Source organism: Ursus americanus, chromosome 7, assembly GCF_024610735.1.
Source record: "Ursus americanus isolate L20-20 chromosome 7, mUrsAme1.1.p, whole genome shotgun sequence".
Lineage (NCBI taxonomy): Eukaryota > Metazoa > Chordata > Mammalia > Carnivora > Ursidae > Ursus > Ursus americanus.
In genome coordinates, this window is record NC_142133.1 from 38,239,345 (window position 1) to 38,256,648 (window position 17,304).

The following is a 17,304-nucleotide window of genomic DNA, read 5'->3' on the forward strand; positions in this document are numbered from 1 at the left end:
AGTTTTTAACTCTATAGTTGCCTGTTTTTCACTATGATACAAAGAATCTGGCTGCGCCTCCTATGTGAACTTGGTGCACTGATGGGGCTGATAATACTAAGTATGCTAGTTAACATTTGTATAGCACTGACTATGGGCACTACTCACCAGGTATTGAGAGTTTTACCTACACTCACCATTTAATCCTCACAACTTGATGAGGACTGTTATTATCTCTATTTCATAGATGGGGAAATTGAGGCCCCCATCTTCTCCCCAAGGTCAAGAAACTTGCCTAAGCTTACAAGGTTAGTAAATGAGGGGTGCCTGGGTGGCGCAGTCATTAAGCATCTGCCTCAGGGTGTGATCCCGGTGCTTTGGGATCGAGCCCCACATCAGGCTCCTCCACTAGGAGCCTGCTTCTTCCTCTCCCACTCCCCCTGCTTGTGTTCCCTCTCTCACTGGCTGTCTCTCTGTCAAATAAATAAATAAATAAAATCTTAAAAAAAAAACAAAAAACAAAAAACCAAGGTTAGTAAATGATGGTGCCAGCATCTGAACCTACAGAAAACCATAGGCTAGATTCCAAAGCCTGGGATTCCTAAGTCAAAGGTACAAACATTCAAAATTATATAAGGTCAAATGTTCCTCTAAGACAATTGTTTCGATTTTGGAGCCAGACAACAGGATGAGGGTCAACTGGTAAGCACTGAGGTATCCCAGAGATATTTTAATTTGCATTGTAAATTTAATTTGCATTGTAAATATTCTCAGAATCTTTCCACAGGGCCTTGGTATTTCTTTTTCTGTGATCCAGGGGAACCTTCCTAATGCTCTTCACATCCTCACAATGGGGAGCCGGGATGAGGCTGTTCTGATATTGACCAGAGTGGGGTGTGGGGTGTGGGGGCTTCTGTACCCTCCTTCTTTTTGTTCTTTCTGGTTTGGGTCATGGGGGAGGTAGAGAAGAGGAGAGCAAGGTGGCTGTGGACCATTTAGGGAAAGATTCCTAACTCTTCCAAGGCACTTCTAGCTGTTCTCTCACAGGAGAGAGGGAGGTTATTCTTTCTCCTCTCTTCCATTCTACCTCCTTCCTTGGGCGAAGTCCAACATTGGACGGAGGGGTGTGATTGGGATGGGTTCTGGAAGGGTCAGAGGCAGGGGGAGTGGACTCAGTGACTTCTCCACACTGCTGCCCACCCTGGGATTTGAAATCATCCTTCCACCACCCCTTCATATCTAAGTCTGGTTCCCACTTTGTGGGCACTGATGGCCTTGAATGTTAATAGATGTTCTTATTTGATTAGGTTCAGAGTATTGATTTTCTTTTTTTTTTTTTTAAAGATTTTATTTATTTATTTGACAGAGAGAGAGACAGCCAGCGAGAGAGGGAACACAAGCAGGGGGAGTGGGAGAGAAAGAAGCAGGCCCACAGCAGAGGAGCCTGATGTGGGGCTCGATCCCATAATGCCGGGATCACGCCCTGAGCCGAAGGCAGACACCCAACTGCTGTGCCACCCAGGCGCCCCCAGAGCATTGATTTTCAATTCATGAGTTGAGAAGGTGAAAAAGAGGCTAACATGGACTGAGAGGCTATAACTCTAGAACAGAATTAGAATCAGAAACAAGCCTGCTGCGCCTCCCCTGTGTATTTCTCTCCTCCCTGGCCTCTTCTGATTCCTCTCACCTGACTTCATCTCATTGTCTTCTATCCTCTCTCCTCCCCCATCTCACAAGAGTTCTCTTTAAACTGCTTTAAAGTAGATTGGTCAATGTACTGGGATCTGACAGCAAAAGTCCAAAATACCCAGGCAGTTTAGCCACAGATGGGCCACTGAGCCATAGCCCGAGTCTTCTGTGTGTCCCCAAACCCTGACGACCACCAGTAGGCCAGCCTTTTGGTTGCAAGTGACAGAAATGCAACCTGAATTAGTTTAGGCCAAATAAATTAATTACCCCCCCCCAAAGTGGAATTTACCAGCTCGCAGAATCTAAAGGCGTGTCAATCAACCAACCAACCAACCAACTAACCAGCAGACAAGGGGGTAGAGATACAGCTGCATATCATGAACTAGTGGAACCAGGGGCTAAGAATTTTCAAATGCTCTCAACTCTTTTTTCTTTTCTCTCACTGACTGAAAAGCTGGCCACGAGCAAATTCGGCGTTCTCCATGTCAGCCTGCTGTGATAAATGGATTCTTGTGCTCAGTTCCAGGTAAGAAATCCCAGGAAAGACCCCTGCTGTCCTCCCTAGGAAAATTATCTGGCTAGGGGGCAGGGTGATATACGGCTGATAAGACCACAAGGGGCTTGTGCTTGTGTTTTGACGGTCTTCTCCAAAGAAGAGGAAACCACTGGGAGCCAGAAGGGCTTCCAAGAGGCCTCTGCCTCCGGCCCTGAGGGCAGGAGCTACGCAGCAGTGGGCTCTGGCATGTTCTCATAACAGGGGCAGAAATGGATAGTTCCCTCTACTTCACAGTGCCCCTGGAGCAAGTCGCCTACTCCATCTGTCTGCCAGCTCCAAGGAACACTGCCCAAAATAAAAATCCCTAATTAGCAATTCCTGCAATCCAGAGCAAAACAATGTATTTATTTCCTAGAATAATCTGGAGCCATATTCGGCTTGGCAACCAGTGGGTCCCACACATTCATGTGGTGTGCCATGTGAAGACTCCAGCAGGGGCCTATACTCAGTCGGGGCATGAGGGGGAGGGCTGCAGGGGTCCCCCTCCCAGGCAGCAGCAAGCAGGGGCCCAGAGCAGAAGGGGCTTTACGATGATCTGCAGCAGGTTTCTGGTACAGGGTAGGGAGGGAATGAAAGGAGCTTCAACAGGATTTCTGAACACCAGTTCCCATAAAGGCCAGACTGGGGACTCATGACCTACTGGGTCACAGAGAATCCCATTATGGAGTAGCGACCTCAAGCCTGGGAGTCTGGGGAACCGATACCAACCCAGCTCTGCTGTTAGCTTGTTCTGTGACTTTGAATGCATTACTAATGCTTTCTGTGCTTGCATTTTTCTCACCTGTGAAAAGGGGGTATGTTATTTGTTCACCTGCATCCTGAGGATTAAAAGCTAGAATCAACAAATTAGGCAGTTGAAGGACAAGCACTTACTGTAAAACTGAGAGATGATGTGAGATGCAGTAAGTCCAGTTAAGAAATAGTGGATAACCCTGCCCACCCCAATTGTGCTCCCTATTTTCTAGGTACTTCTTCATATGCAGGTGGGACTGGGCACCATGATCAGAATCTTGTGACTAGCTTCCCCCCACCCCCAATTTTGCTCTCATGTATTCACTTATTATTCATTTAAATCTTTATTGAGGGATTAATGTATCAGTCACTGGAAGAAATTATTACAGAAAATTGTGATGCATGTGACAGGGGGAAGGACAAGATGGTTTGAGATCATACAGTGAAGCAGCAGATAGTTATCTAGTTAAGAATTTCAGGGGACGGGGCCACTGGGTGGCTCAGCCTGTTAAGCATCTGACTCTTGATTTCGGCTCAGGTCATGATCTCAGGGTCATAGGATAGAGCCCCATGTCGGGCTCCATGCTCAGCACGGAGTCTGCTTGTCCCTCTCCCTCTGCTCCTCCCCCTATTTGTGTACATGCTCTCTCTCTCTCTCTCTCTCTCAAATAAATAAATAAATAAATAAAATCTTAAATAAACAAAAAAACTCCAGAATTTCAGGGGAGGCTTCCCTTGAGGAAGCAACATTTCATTTGAGACCAGAAAGTTGAGTAAAAGTTAGCCATGAAGAAAGGACAGGCTGTGGGGAGAATGCTCTAGGCAAAAGGCTGGGGAGAGAGAGAGGATTGGGGGAGAGAGAATTCAGGGAACTTTAGGGAGTCCATGATGGCTGGAGCATAAGGAGTAAAAGAAGCTAGAAAGGAAGGAGAAGTAGAGCCAGGTGGGTGAGAGGGGCAAGCTCAGGGTCACGGAGGACCTTTTAAAGCACGTTTAGGCATCTGGACTGTACCCTGAGGGGGGCGCTAAGATGTCTGTGAAGTGGTTTAAGCTGTGTAGGACATGCAGTTTTTAATTTAGGAAGACCAGTCTGTCTACCTTATGGAAGGTGACCTGGAGGGGAGATCAATTAGGGTACTGCAGCAAATCAGGTGAGAGAAGGTCCTGAGGCCTGAGCCCCAGTGGTAGTAACAAGAAAAGAGAGAGTTTCAGAGTCAACAGCCAGTTAGGAGCTGGTATATGATGGACATACATGGGTGATTAGCTATGTATGGGGCAGAAGGGAGAGGAAGGAGTCAGGCTTGACTCTCAGATTCTGGGTTCGACATTGGGGTAGTCATTTACTTAGGTAGAGAACCAGCATGAAAAGCGGAGTCCTCCAACCAAACACACTGTGTTTTATTTATGGAGCTATAATTTACATACACTAAAAGGAGCAAATCTTAAGTGTACAGTTTGATGACTTTTTACCCAAATCAAGGTAGAGAACATTTACATCCCCCAGAAAGTTCCTTTGTGCCCATTTCCAGTCTACAGACACGCCCTCTTTGAAGTAACTACTTTTGTTTTTTAATTAATTAAATTAATTAATTAAGTAGAGAGAGAGTGAGCAGGGGTAGGAGCAGAGGGGGAGGGAGAGGAAAGGGGGAAGAATCCCAAGTAGACTCCACGCTGAGCAGGAAGCCCCACGCAGGGCTCTATCTCACAACTCTGAGAGCATGACCTGAGCTGAAACCAAGAGTAGGAGTGCTCAACCAACTGAGCCTCCCAAGCACCCCAAGGTAACCACATTTTTCAGTGTTATCCCTATTGATTAGTTTTGCCTGTTCTTGCATTTCATATACATGGAATAATTCAGTATGTACTTTTTGAGTCTGGCTACTTTGGCTCAACACAAAGTCTGTAAGTTTATTCGCTCCATTTCACATGTATCAGCAGTTTGTTCTCTTTTTGTTTTTAAATCGCTGATTAATAGTCCATTGTTTGAATATACCATAGTTTATTTATCCATTCTCCCAGTGGTGGAAGTAGGTTTTTGTTATTGTTGTTGTTGTTGTTTGCATTTATGTTTGCTTGTTTTGAGAAAGCCAAAAGAAAAATGAGTTAGGGGCACCAGGGTTGTGCAGTCGTTTAAGCGTTTGACTCTTGGTTTTGGCTCAGGTCGTGATCTCAGGGTTGTGAGATCCAGCCCTGCATCAGGCTCCAAGCTCAGTGCAGAGTTTGGTTAAGATTCTTTTCTCCCGGGGCCCTGGGTGGCTCCATCGTTAAGCGTCTGCCTTTGGCTCAGGGCATGATCCCAGGGTCCTGGGATCGAGCCCCACATCAGGCTCCCTCCTCTGCTGGGAGCCTGTTTCTTCCTTTCCCACTCCCCCTGCTTGTGTTCCCTCTCTCACTGTCTCTCTCTCTCTCTCTGTCAAATAAATAAATAAAATCTATAAAAAAAAAAAAGATTCTCTTCTCCTTCTGCCCCTTCCCTTCCACTCTATCGCTCTAAGATAAATAAATAAACCTTAAAAAAAAGGAAGAAAAGAAAAATGACTTAGAAATGAATGATAATGAAAAGATAGAACAGTTATAAACCCATATGACCTACTACATAGCTTTAAAATACATGAAGAGTATGAATAAGAGCTCTCATTTACTTAAGCAAAAAAAAAAAAAACTTTGAACAATTTAATAATAAATTGAAAACTGTGCAAGATGAATAGGAAGAAAATTATAAAATTTTCCTGAAGAGCATTAAAAATATGACTAAGTGAGGAGATATATTTTCTTGGATGGAAAGGCTCATATTATAAATATGTCAATGTTTCAGTGTCAGTGGGTTTTCTGTGAAGCAGACATTGAGATGGAGTCAGGGGTGCAAGGGGCATATTTGGAAGTGATACATGTCAGAGATAAAAGCAGGATTGGGGGGCGCCTGGGTGGCACAGCGGTTAAGCGTCTGCCTTCGGCTCAGGGCGTGATCCCGGTGCTGTGGGATCGAGCCCCACATCAGGCTCCTCTGCTATGAGCCTGCTTCTTCCTCTCCCACTCCCCCTGCTTTTGTTCCCTCTCTCTCTGGCTGTCTCTATCTCTGTCGAATAAATAAATAAAATCTTTAAAAAAAAAAAAAAAGCAGGATTGGGCAGGAGAGCCTCAGCCTGCAATGTACATCTGATAAAGTCTCAGGCAACCCAGTGATGAATTGCAGGGCAAAAATTGCCCATTAGAAAAATCTTGCACTGAGAAGAAATGGCCTGTCCCATAGTACCTCCTCTGTACTCAGTCACTGGTGATGGCCTTCCTGGAAAATCATGGCCTTGGTTTGAAAGCCGAGGTGAGCCTGAAAGGTGCTAACAGCTGGAGGCTCCGCTCTGACTCACGCCTTGCAGCTGGGTGACACGTCCTTTCTTGAAGGGGGACTCCACAGCTGCTAGTCGGTTCTCTCCAAATTAATCTGTAAATTTAATGCAGTTCCAATAAAAATGCACAGATGATATGATTATGTACAGGGAAAAATCTAAAGAAAGAAACAGATTAATTATGAGAAATCATAAGAGATCTTATAAAAGTTTCTTGATGAGAAGTCAACATATAAAAATCAAATTTTTCTATATATCAGCAACAGTGAGTCAGGAAATGAAATTTAGAAGATAAAGAAAACAAAGCAGAATTTTAAAAATTCTATAATTTGGGGGCACTGGGGTGGCTCAGTTGGTTAAGCGTCAGACTCTTGATTTTGGTTCAGGTTATGATCTCAAGGTCGTGAGAACCAGCCCTGCATCAGACTCTGTGCTCAGTGGGGAGTCTGCTTGGGATTCTCTCCCTCTCCCTCTCCCCTCTGCCCCTTCTCCTGCTCACGAGCATGCTTGTGTGCTCTCTCTCTCTCAAATAAATAAATAAAATCTTTTTTAAAAAGATCAAGTTTGTGAAAATTTTAAATGTTTTCTTTGTTAAAGATTTTATTTATTTGACATAGAGAGAGAGAGAGAGAGAGCACAAGCAGGGAGAGCAGCTGAAGGAGAGGGAGAAGCAGGCTGCCCGCTGAGCAGGGAGCTGGATGTGGGACTTGATCCCAGGACCCCAAGATCATGACCTGAGCTGAAGGCAGACACTTAACTGACTGAGCCACCCAGGATCCCCTTAAATGCTGTTTGACAAAAGCCATAATGAAATTTAAAACAAAGTACCGTTTAGGAGAAAAAAAAATCTCTCTACATATAATAGACATGGCTTAATATTGGAAGAGTATCTACGAATAACTTAAAGAGACAAACAAATCAATAGAAAAATAGCCAGAAGTTTTGACAGGCAACAGTCATAAAAAAGGAAAAATACAAATGATAAAGAGATAAAAAGATGTTCAATCTCATTGCTTGTAAAATAAATGCAAATCAAACAAGATATAAGAGATGAAGAGTTTTACCTTTCGGGTAAGCAAAAGTTTAAAAGGTTAATAATATTCCACCAATAGCATTGGTGGCAAAAAAAGAATGAGGTGTATCTAAACAGAAAGAGTTGTTTATGATAATGCTTATTATTACACATTTTATTTTATTATAATGTTATGTTTAAAAGCGACACAGAACAATAAACAGAAAATGATCCCATTTTTTGAAAAACAATTATGTGTACTTGTCAATGTAGAGACGAAGACCTCGAAGGGCATTTATTAAACTGTTGAGTGACTCTGGGGAAGTGTATGTGGGGGGATTTCTGTATTTCATCTTACATAACCCCTTGTTTGAATTTTTAAACAATAAGAACGCATTTAAACATAAAGAAAAACAATAGGAATTCTCTTTGATTCAACAGCTACACTCCCAGAATCTATTCCAAAAAAACTTCCCACAATGTAGATGTGAAGATTCCTTATAGCATTGATTATAATGGAAAAACTTTGAAACAAATTATATGTCAATCAAGAGAAGCTCAGTTCAATAATTACAGTAATTCTTGCCACTGAAAACACTTGTAGCTGTTAAAAATGAGATCGTATATCTCATATATGTACTGTTATATATAATACATATCACATATACTGTTAGGTGTTTTGATACATTATAACATAACAAAAATTGCAGGACAGTACAGATGTCCAGCCCATTACCTTTTTGTGAGTATGAAAATATTGATGTTATTCATTAGGAGAGGCCAGATGGGTCCTGCAGGGGCATCTGGGCGCAGAAGGCTCCGCTTGCCCCTGCGTGGTGGCTGTGCGCTCCTCTGTGCAATCATGAGGGGCACCGTAGTAAAGATGGAGGAGAGAAGAAAAGGAGATGAAAACGAAATAAAAAGTTTGAAAAGGTAAACACTGATGTCATCAGTTGGGCAGGTGGTCCATGTGGCTACTTTGGGCTGATTCCTCAATCTCTCCCTCACCTTGTTCCCAAGGGCTTCCCTCCATTGCAGAGGCTACGAAGCTGAAAACTACAGTTCTCAGACTTCTTTGCAGCTAGCATTCAGAAGGCCAGTTAGGTACTGCCGAGTAGTGCTGTGAGATTTGGAAGGCCGGCGTGGGGCAGAAGTCATCTTCCTCCCTGTTTGGGTCGTTTTTCTGCTGCCAAGTCACGTCAAGGAGACACCATGTTTTCCCACAACAGTGCTCCCGGGTCCACTCCCTTCCTGGCTTCTCAGGTGTTGAAAGGGGGTTGTGTTGGCCAGTGGGCACTTCCTAGTTCCTTCCTGGACACTGTCTATTGCAGCATGCTTTGGAGTTCAATAATTTACATTCTGAGATTCATTCCAGCCCTTCCCCACATTTTGTAAGTACCCAATATCCTCTAATAAGCCTCTTCCCTCTTCCTCTTTAAAATACCTCAGGTAGTTTCTATTTCTTTGTTTCGGTAATTTTATTGCTACATGACAAACCCCTCAAAGCTTAGTGGTTTAAAATGGCAACAATCATTTATCTGGCTCACAAATCTGTGATTCCAGCAAGGCTTGGCCAGGAAAGCTCATGTCTGTTCTATGCCTTATAAATTGGAGGGGCTGTCCTGAAGGCTGGACGTCTACTTCCAAGAGGGCAAAGTGATGCTGGCTGCCAGCTGAGTTGCTTGCTTCCGGGGCCCCTCCTCACTGCATCGTGGCTGGGCTCTGAGGTCAAGTGTGTGTGTGTGTGTGTGTGTGTGTGTGTGTGTGTGTGTGTGTGATCAGAAGTCCCACAGCATCACTTCTACCATACTCTAGTAGTGAAGACAGTCACAAAGACTCACCCAGGTTCAAGGCAAGGGGACTTAGATGCCTCTTCTTGATGGAAGAGCGACAAAGTTCTGGAAGAGCATGTGGGATGAAAATATTGTGGCCTTTTTTAAGAAGTACAATCTGCCACATTCCTGCTCTGAAACATAATTGATACAGTTAATAATAGCTTTTTAAAAAAAGCCTTAAGCATAAAACATTGAGCTAAAACTAAATGCAATAGAAAGTATTAAATCTGTAAATACCTAAACAAGTAACATTTTAAAGGAATGTACAAAAAATAAAGAAAAGGCAGATTTTTTAAAGATTCAAACGTGTGAATAGGAAAGCTACAATATAGAAGCAAATAATTTTCTAAAGAATAAAGTTTGACACCTAGGGTGTGACGGTAAGGGGGGTAATAGTGAGAAGGTAGGATGAGAAGACTGAGAATTGGAAAGAGAAGCAATAAAATAAGCATAAGGCTAGAAAAAGAAGAGCCCACATCAAGACAACAAAGTCTGTTTAAATAGCACTGACACAAAAGTCTATTAAATCAAATATATCTTTTTTTTTTAAGATTTTATTTATTTATTCGACAGAGATAGAGACAGCCAGCGAGAGAGGGAACACAAGCAGGGGGAGTGGGAGAGGAAGAAGCAGGCTCATAGCGGAGGAGCCTGATGTGGGGCTCGATCCCGTAACGCCGGGATCACGCCCTGAGCCGAAGGCAGACGCTCAACCGCTGTGCCACCCAGGCGCCCCTAATCAAATATATCTTTGTTAAAATGAGAAGGAAAAAAGAGTGACTGGAGGTCAGTTCAAGGTGGGTTCCGGCCCTAGACAGGTGTCTCTCTTCAAAGGCCCTGTGCGACCAGGATTACCTTTCAGGGCTGGCGCTGGTAACCCTGCCACATCCTGGCTTTGGAGGTCCGTCCCATCTCTCTGGTCAAACTCTCTCTCTCTCTCTTTCTCATTATCTCTCTCTCTCTTTCCCTCAATAGGTCTCTCTTAACCATTTCTTCTCCATGTTAATTTTAGATTTCTCTCAAAGCAAATATTTTTGGACTTGGCTCCCTATATCCAGGTCTTTCCTTGCTCTTGTGGCCATCACAATGGGGTCATCATTCTGGAGAGGAGAGAACAGAGCCCCACTGAGGTATTCCTTGTGGAGGCCATTTTGCCATCATGCAGGTTAAAGTAGGAAGTGTTCTGGGAATTGCTGTGGGCAAGTTTTCTCAAGGACCCAGGAACCCACTGTATCTTCATAAATGCATCCTGTCAGTACTGGATTTATTAACGGATCTTGTTTACTCTACCGTTTGTCTTTGGATTGCTTAGTTTTAATTACAGTGATTAAGAGGAGAGCCAGTAATCATCCCAAGCACACATTTTCCATTTCCAAATGGGATAATCTGGGCCGTTTCACTTCCCTGGATGGTGCCTTTGTGCTGTCTCCTTCCACTCTCATGTTCCTGTCTCCACTGGGTGGCTATTATTTCCACCACCGAAGCCCTGTTGTTGAGCCCCCACCCCCCACCCCCGTGGAAGAGCCGGGTTCGCTCCAAGGCTGTTTGGGAAACACATGTGAGCAGAATTCACCCAGCTATTGGGCACCAGCAGAAAATCCTCCAAGCAGCCCCACACAGAACAGGAGCTGGGCTGGGGGGTGGAGGTGTGAGAGGTGAGCCTGGCAGGCTTCAATTACGTTGCTAAGTTCTGAGTTGCTCGTTTCCTGAAGGGCTGTGTCAGCTCACCCTGGAAACAGTCATTTGCCTGGCAGCTCCATATTTAGGCTGCGGGCTGCCTGCTGCCAGCACCTTTGCCTCAGAGCTCCTGAGCTGCCTGGTGGCTCTGCTGCCTTCCAGAAGAGCCTCATGTCTCTTGTGTTATCAGAGGCTGAGCCCTTCTCCAGAGCAGTAGGAGTATCCAGACTCTCTTCTTTGGGGTGTCAGCTTTCAGGGAGGGGCTGGAGGAGATGGGAATGTGGGTGGGAAGAAGAGGGACTGAAACCTGTGATTGAAAGTATTTCCTCTCTCCCTATCGTAGAGAATTAAAGAATGGTGGGAATGGTGGGGTCAAGAGTGATGGTTCCCTGCTCACTCCTGCTCTCCTACAGGGCCCCTCATGACCAAGGACACCTGCTTTCCGATGGCTGACACCCTCCCCCTCCTGCCAGGATGGGGTCCGTGCTGGGGTGTGCTTCATCTTTGCTGTAGAACTAAAAAGCATTAACAGATTCATAGAGAGAGACAGAGCTCCAGCCCATTGGCCTCAGTGGTCCACGTTTGGCCAATGAATGAATTGGCCCTGAATCAGAATGGAACAGATTTTTGAAAAAATCAGTAAGGATAGAGAAGATAGGGTGGGCACTCATGTCAAATGACTAGAGAATAATCCTAGCTAACATCGATGATTGCTAACTATGTGCTATTCTTTATACTTGTCAACTCATTTCCTGCTCATCACAGTGTTAAGAGGTGGGTGATTTTATCGTGCACATTTTACAGATGAACAATCTGAGGAACAGAGTTTATGGTTTTTAAAAATTTTTTAGATTTTATTTATTTAAGAGTGAGAGGGTGCAGGGGGAGGGGCAGAGGGAGAGGGAGAGAGAGAATCCCAAGTGGATTCCATGCCTAGCGTGGAGCCAGAAGCGGGTCTAGATCCCATGACCCTGAGACCAGACCCGGACACCAGACCCAAGCCAAAAATCTAAGAATCTGCCTCCCAACTGACTGAGCCACGCAGATGCCCCAAGTTTGTATTTTAATCCAAGATTAAGGAGCTAGGAAGTGGGAGGTCTGCCCTTCCTCCGGCTCCTTGTCCTTGCTCCTCACCCACCCTCTCTGAGCCGTCAAGCATACAGTATTCCTGTCTCTTCTCAAAGCCCGCCGTCACTCAGTGACGTGTCCAGTGACACTCTGCCTGGCTCTTCCTCCAGGTCCCAGCACAGGGTGACGCAGAGTCTCAGGGTATTCAAATTTTCCCTTTCTTACTCAACATTCTGGGCTCAACCCTGTCCCCTGCCATTTTTGAAATCGAAGTCAGATTTTGAGTTTTTGTATAAAATAGCTATTGGCATACAGGCTGATCTCCCCAAGGAGACTCCCAACTCCTTGAGGCCAGGCACCGGTTCTCACTAGTTGTGCAGCCCTGTCAGCGCCCGGCCTGGGGCTCGTTGCTCGATGCACAGGGACGTGGTGCGTGTCTGTCTGCACCACCTGCCATCGGGGCCCAGATTACGTCTGGCCCCACAGTTTACCCACCACCCATTAAATGTCCTTCACCTTTTCCTCTCTTTTCTTTTTTCTTTTCTTTTCGTTCATTCTTTCTCCCTTCCTTCCTTTCTCCCTTCTTTCTTTTTTTTTAAAGCTATTTTTCTATTTATTTATTTGAGAGAGAGAGAGAGAGAGAACAAGAAAGATCACAGAGGGAGAGGGAGAAGCAGACTCCCCATTGAGCAAGGAGCCTGATGTGGGACTCAATCCCAGGACTCTGGGATCATGACCTGAGCCGAAGGAAGATGTTTAACCGACTGAGCCACCCAGGTGCCTTCCTTCTTTTTCTTTCTCTTTCTTTCTTTCTTTGTTTCTTTGTTTCTTTCTTTCTCTCTTTCTTTTTTCTTTCTTTTCTTTTCTTTTAACTTTTCTTTTCTTTTTTTTTTTTTAAAGATTTTATTTATTTATTTGACAGAGATAGAGACAGCCAGCGAGAGAGGGAACACAAGCAGGGGGAGTGGGAGAGGAAGAAGCAGGCTCATAGCGGAAGAGCTTGATGTGGGGCTCGATCCCATAACGCCGGGATCACGCCCTGAGCCGAAGGCAGACGCTTAACCGCTGTGCCACCCAGGCGCCCCTCTTTCTTTTTCTTTTGCTTGAACCAAATGAAAGTGACCTTCTTTACCTCTGTGTATTTATTTAATAACTGGTGTTCCAGTCTTTCCTAATCATACCTAGGTTGCAAGGTCCCGGAAGTTCCAGATTCTGGGTCTATTCCCTTTGATCATCACTTGAACTCATACCATGACAAGTTCTGTATGTGTAAACACTTTTGAAGATTTAAAGGAAGATAGCCTGGCTGGCTCAGTTGGCAGAGCATGTGACTCTTGATCTTGGGGTTGTGGGTTTGAGCCCCATGTTGGGTTGTAGAGATTACTTAACAATAAAATCTTAAAAAAAGAGAGAGAGAGACTTTAAAGGGGTATTTTCACCAAGTGGATTGACAGAGTTGAGGAAGCTGAAGATCTCCCTATTATATTGCCATTTTATCAGTTAGGAAGTACCTACCCCAACCTACTGAGAACTCCTGGACTTGCAGGGGTGGGAGAGGGACATTTATAATCTCCGTATCCCAAACATGATAGGATTATGGACATATTTACTCTTTGGTGAGTCCAGTATTTTCTAAGCATTAAAAAAAAATCCTACTTAAAAGATAGGAACTTGGAACTGCTGAGGGCTCTTCTGTCCCACCCCTCATCCTCATTTATAACTTACTTTTATTTAGTTGCTTTTAATAATGTAATAGCACCCACAAACTCACAGCTCAAAACAAAACTAGGCCCTTGGCAGTAATTCATATCTAATTTGTGGTCCTGCCTGTCATCCCTTCCTCCTGCCCCACCCAAAGTGACTTTCCATGCCGTATCCAAATCAGATTTGGAATTAGAAGCCTGTCCTGTTATATCACTTTCTCATCTGCCCTCCTTGTCACTGATAGGGCAAATCTGCTTTGGCGGGCTTAACATTTTAAAAACATCCTTAAATGGCCTCACTTGGCAGAGACTAAAGCTCAGATTAAATGCTATTTCTTGCAGCATAATTTTCTATGTTTAAGAGGAGCTTAAATATAGCTGAGATATTATTCATCTTGAAGCCATCACCCACCAATTTGGATATAACTTCCTTTGTCACATTCCAGAAATTCTTTCTTCTAGGATAGGATCAGGGTGGCTGACTAAGAGATCCCCACCCCACACTCCCTACCCACCTCCTCTCCAATACTGATTAGTGTTTTTCCCTCAGCCTCTGCCACGGAGCAGAATGGCTGGTGAGTGACATTCTCCTTCGAGGCTCATAATTTAGAGGCTGCTGCAGGGAGTGACACATGCTGCCATTAGTCACTCATCCCAGCGGAGTTGGTATCTCTGTTTCCCGGTTCCAGATAACAAGAAGGAGTCATAAGACACTTGCCCAGACTTGGGGATAAAAAATGATATGGGCTGTGGAACCCCTTAGTCCCTCTTTACTGTTGTTGGTGAGAGGGTCCCTAGAATAAAAATGAACTGTGGGAGGTGATTTGAATTCGTAAAACAACGGTCTGTCTTGTAAATGTTTTACTCTGAGGAATCTGCAAGATCTATAGTTATTTGGACTTCAAGTACTGTAAGAAGACCCCACCTGCCACCAAGACAATGTAGTCTCTAAGACACTGACCACCAGGGCCTCTGTCAGAACGGAACCTGGGTCTGAAGCCTGGGGTAGGGTGAAAGCATGGACGGGGTGGGTAGGTATGAGCAGAAAAGTAGAAAAGAGGAGGATGGAGCCAGGGGAAGAAGGACTTGGGACTTCTCACCAAAGGCCGATTTAGTGTAGAGGAGGGGAACTGGTCCAGGTTGGGCCAGTTGTATCCTGTCTTGTAGGAGGATCTAGAATATGGAACCAAAGGGGCTCAGTCGGTTAAGCATCTGCCTTTGGCTCAGGTCACGATCCCAGAGTCCTGGGATCAAGACCCGAGTCAGGCTCCCTGCTCAGTGGGGAGTCTGCCTCTCCCATCTCTCTTCCCTTTCCACCTGCTCATACTCTCTCTCCAAGTAAATAAATAAAATCTTTTAATAAATAGATAGATAGATAAATAGGTAGGTAGATAGATAGGTAAATAAATAAATAAATAAATAAATAAAATATGGAACCAAAAGACACAAGGACCATAGCCCCTAGAATAGAGTCTTACCCATGTTCATGTTCTAGAGGGAAGTGGACCCTCCAGCCTCAGTTGGGCTTTCAGGCCAACATCTTGACTTTAACTTCATGAGGCTTTCACCGGAGCAAGAACTACCCACTGAAGCTGGATTCCCGGCACATAGAAACCGTATGAGATAAATTTTGTTGTTGTTGTTTTAAGTTGCTAAGTTTTGGGAGTTATTTGTTATACAGCAATAAATAACTAACACTACTGCGTATACATCTCAGGTATATCAATTAGCAATGTTTTTGGCAGTAACAGAATACCCGGCCACAGTCATAAATCTTGAGGACATTTAATGCAATATTCGTTTCCCGGGGCCGCCATCACAAAGTGGCACGAACTGGGTGGCTCAGAACAACAGAAACGTATTGTCTCACAGTTCTGGAGGCCAGAGTCTGAAATTGAGGTATCAGCAGGCCCATAGTCCCTCTGAAGGAATTCGGGAAGGATCTGCCCAGACCTTTCTCCTAGCTTCTGGTAGCCTCAGGCATTCCTTGGCTTGTAGGTGGCTGTATTATCCCTGTGTTCTCTTCGTATTGTCTTACCTCCATGCATGTGTCTGTCTCTATGTCCAAATTTTCCCTTTTTATAAGGACAAGAGTCAAATTGGATTAGGGCTCACCCTGATGACCTGACAGTCTCCTAAAAGCTAAGTATTTGTACCTGCTTTCCAGATGAGAAATTGACTCAGAGAAGTTAAGGATTTAAGGTCCCCTGGCTGGGAGCAGAGCTGGGCAAGAATCCAGGACACCTGACTTCCAGCCAAGAGCTATTTACTTAGAAATGGAGAGGGTTCTGGAGGAGAAGATAGTGTGGCTCAAAGGGGGAAGCAGAACACGGAAGGAGGGACTCTTGAAGTAGGACTCAAAGGAGAGAAGAGGTGGTTTCCCTGCCCTGCCTCCTATTCACTGTTGCCCAACTGGAAAATACCTCTTTGCTTTCAATTGCATCCTTTTTACTGTTAGAGCCACATGGGCTCATCATAACTGATCTAATCAGAACAGACAGGTAGAGAGTAACATGAAAACTCCCCTGCTCCGGCTCATCTCAAGAACTCTCTCAGAATGTCCCAAGAGTGTCTGGATTAATGTTGCCATCCTTTCTGTAGTCCCTGGCAGGGATATGTACTCTTAAAATGCTCGTGAGGGTAGCCAGCTCTATCCCACATATCCCCTATTTCAATGTGGGGTAGGATTTTGGTGTCAGAATTATAGTATGTGTTCCTTATCTATCTTGAGGTTCCCTGAGCTATCGTAGAAGTGGGAAACACAGCATCATGTTATTAGCAGTGCTCAAGTAGAGGTCACGTGCCAAAGGTAGGGCTTCTCTGGGCTGGAGTATGAGGCTTAGTTCTGAAAATCTAGGAGGTGCTTCCTATGCCATTTCTTCCTAACTGAGGATAATTGAGCCTGCGGAGTCTACACACTCTCCTCCCTCCCACAGGTGCAGGCAAGGAAGATAGAACAGGAAAGTTGACCAGAAGGACAGTCAAACCTGCGCTGTTCACTGCAGGGAGGCAGGGAGTAAAAGAACAGAGCTCAAACTCCCACCTGTTTACAAATTACAGTGGCTGTATCCATCAGGGCAACGTGGCTCAGGAATGTCCAAGGCTTTGAGCAACTCCTCCTCTCTCAGAAAGGACCAATAACGTGGTATTCCCTTCCTTAGGGGGAAAAAGGGACATATGAATAAAGTAGTAGAAATATCCCTGCTTTACATATAACTGAAGTGTCCCAAATTAGAGTCACACCCTTTGTTTAGGGCACAGTCCTTCCAATGGGCCCCACTTAAACATATAAATACAGTTTGAGCAGAATGGATTAATACCTGCTGAGTTAGGGATTGAGAGTCAGAGGTGACAAAGCTGTAATCCCTGCTCTCAAGGAGTTTACCATCCAACATGGCAGATAGACCCCCACCCAACAGTGGAAATGAAGTTCTATTAGAATAACGACAACAATAGCGACGTGTCCATGGAACAATGACTATGTGCAGGTGTGATGCCAACTATGGGAGGGCTTTCCGAAACTTGTTTAGTCTTCCCAACCCTCATGCTCGGGTAGATTTAGTATTCCCCATTTTCAGAGGGGGAATGAGGCTTAGAGAGGTTAGGTGCCCTGCCCGAGGTCCCACAGAAGAGCAAGAGGCAGAGCCCGGAGCTGCGCCCAGTCAGCCTGAAGTCTCCATGTGTGGCCGCTACATTCTCTTCCTGCAAT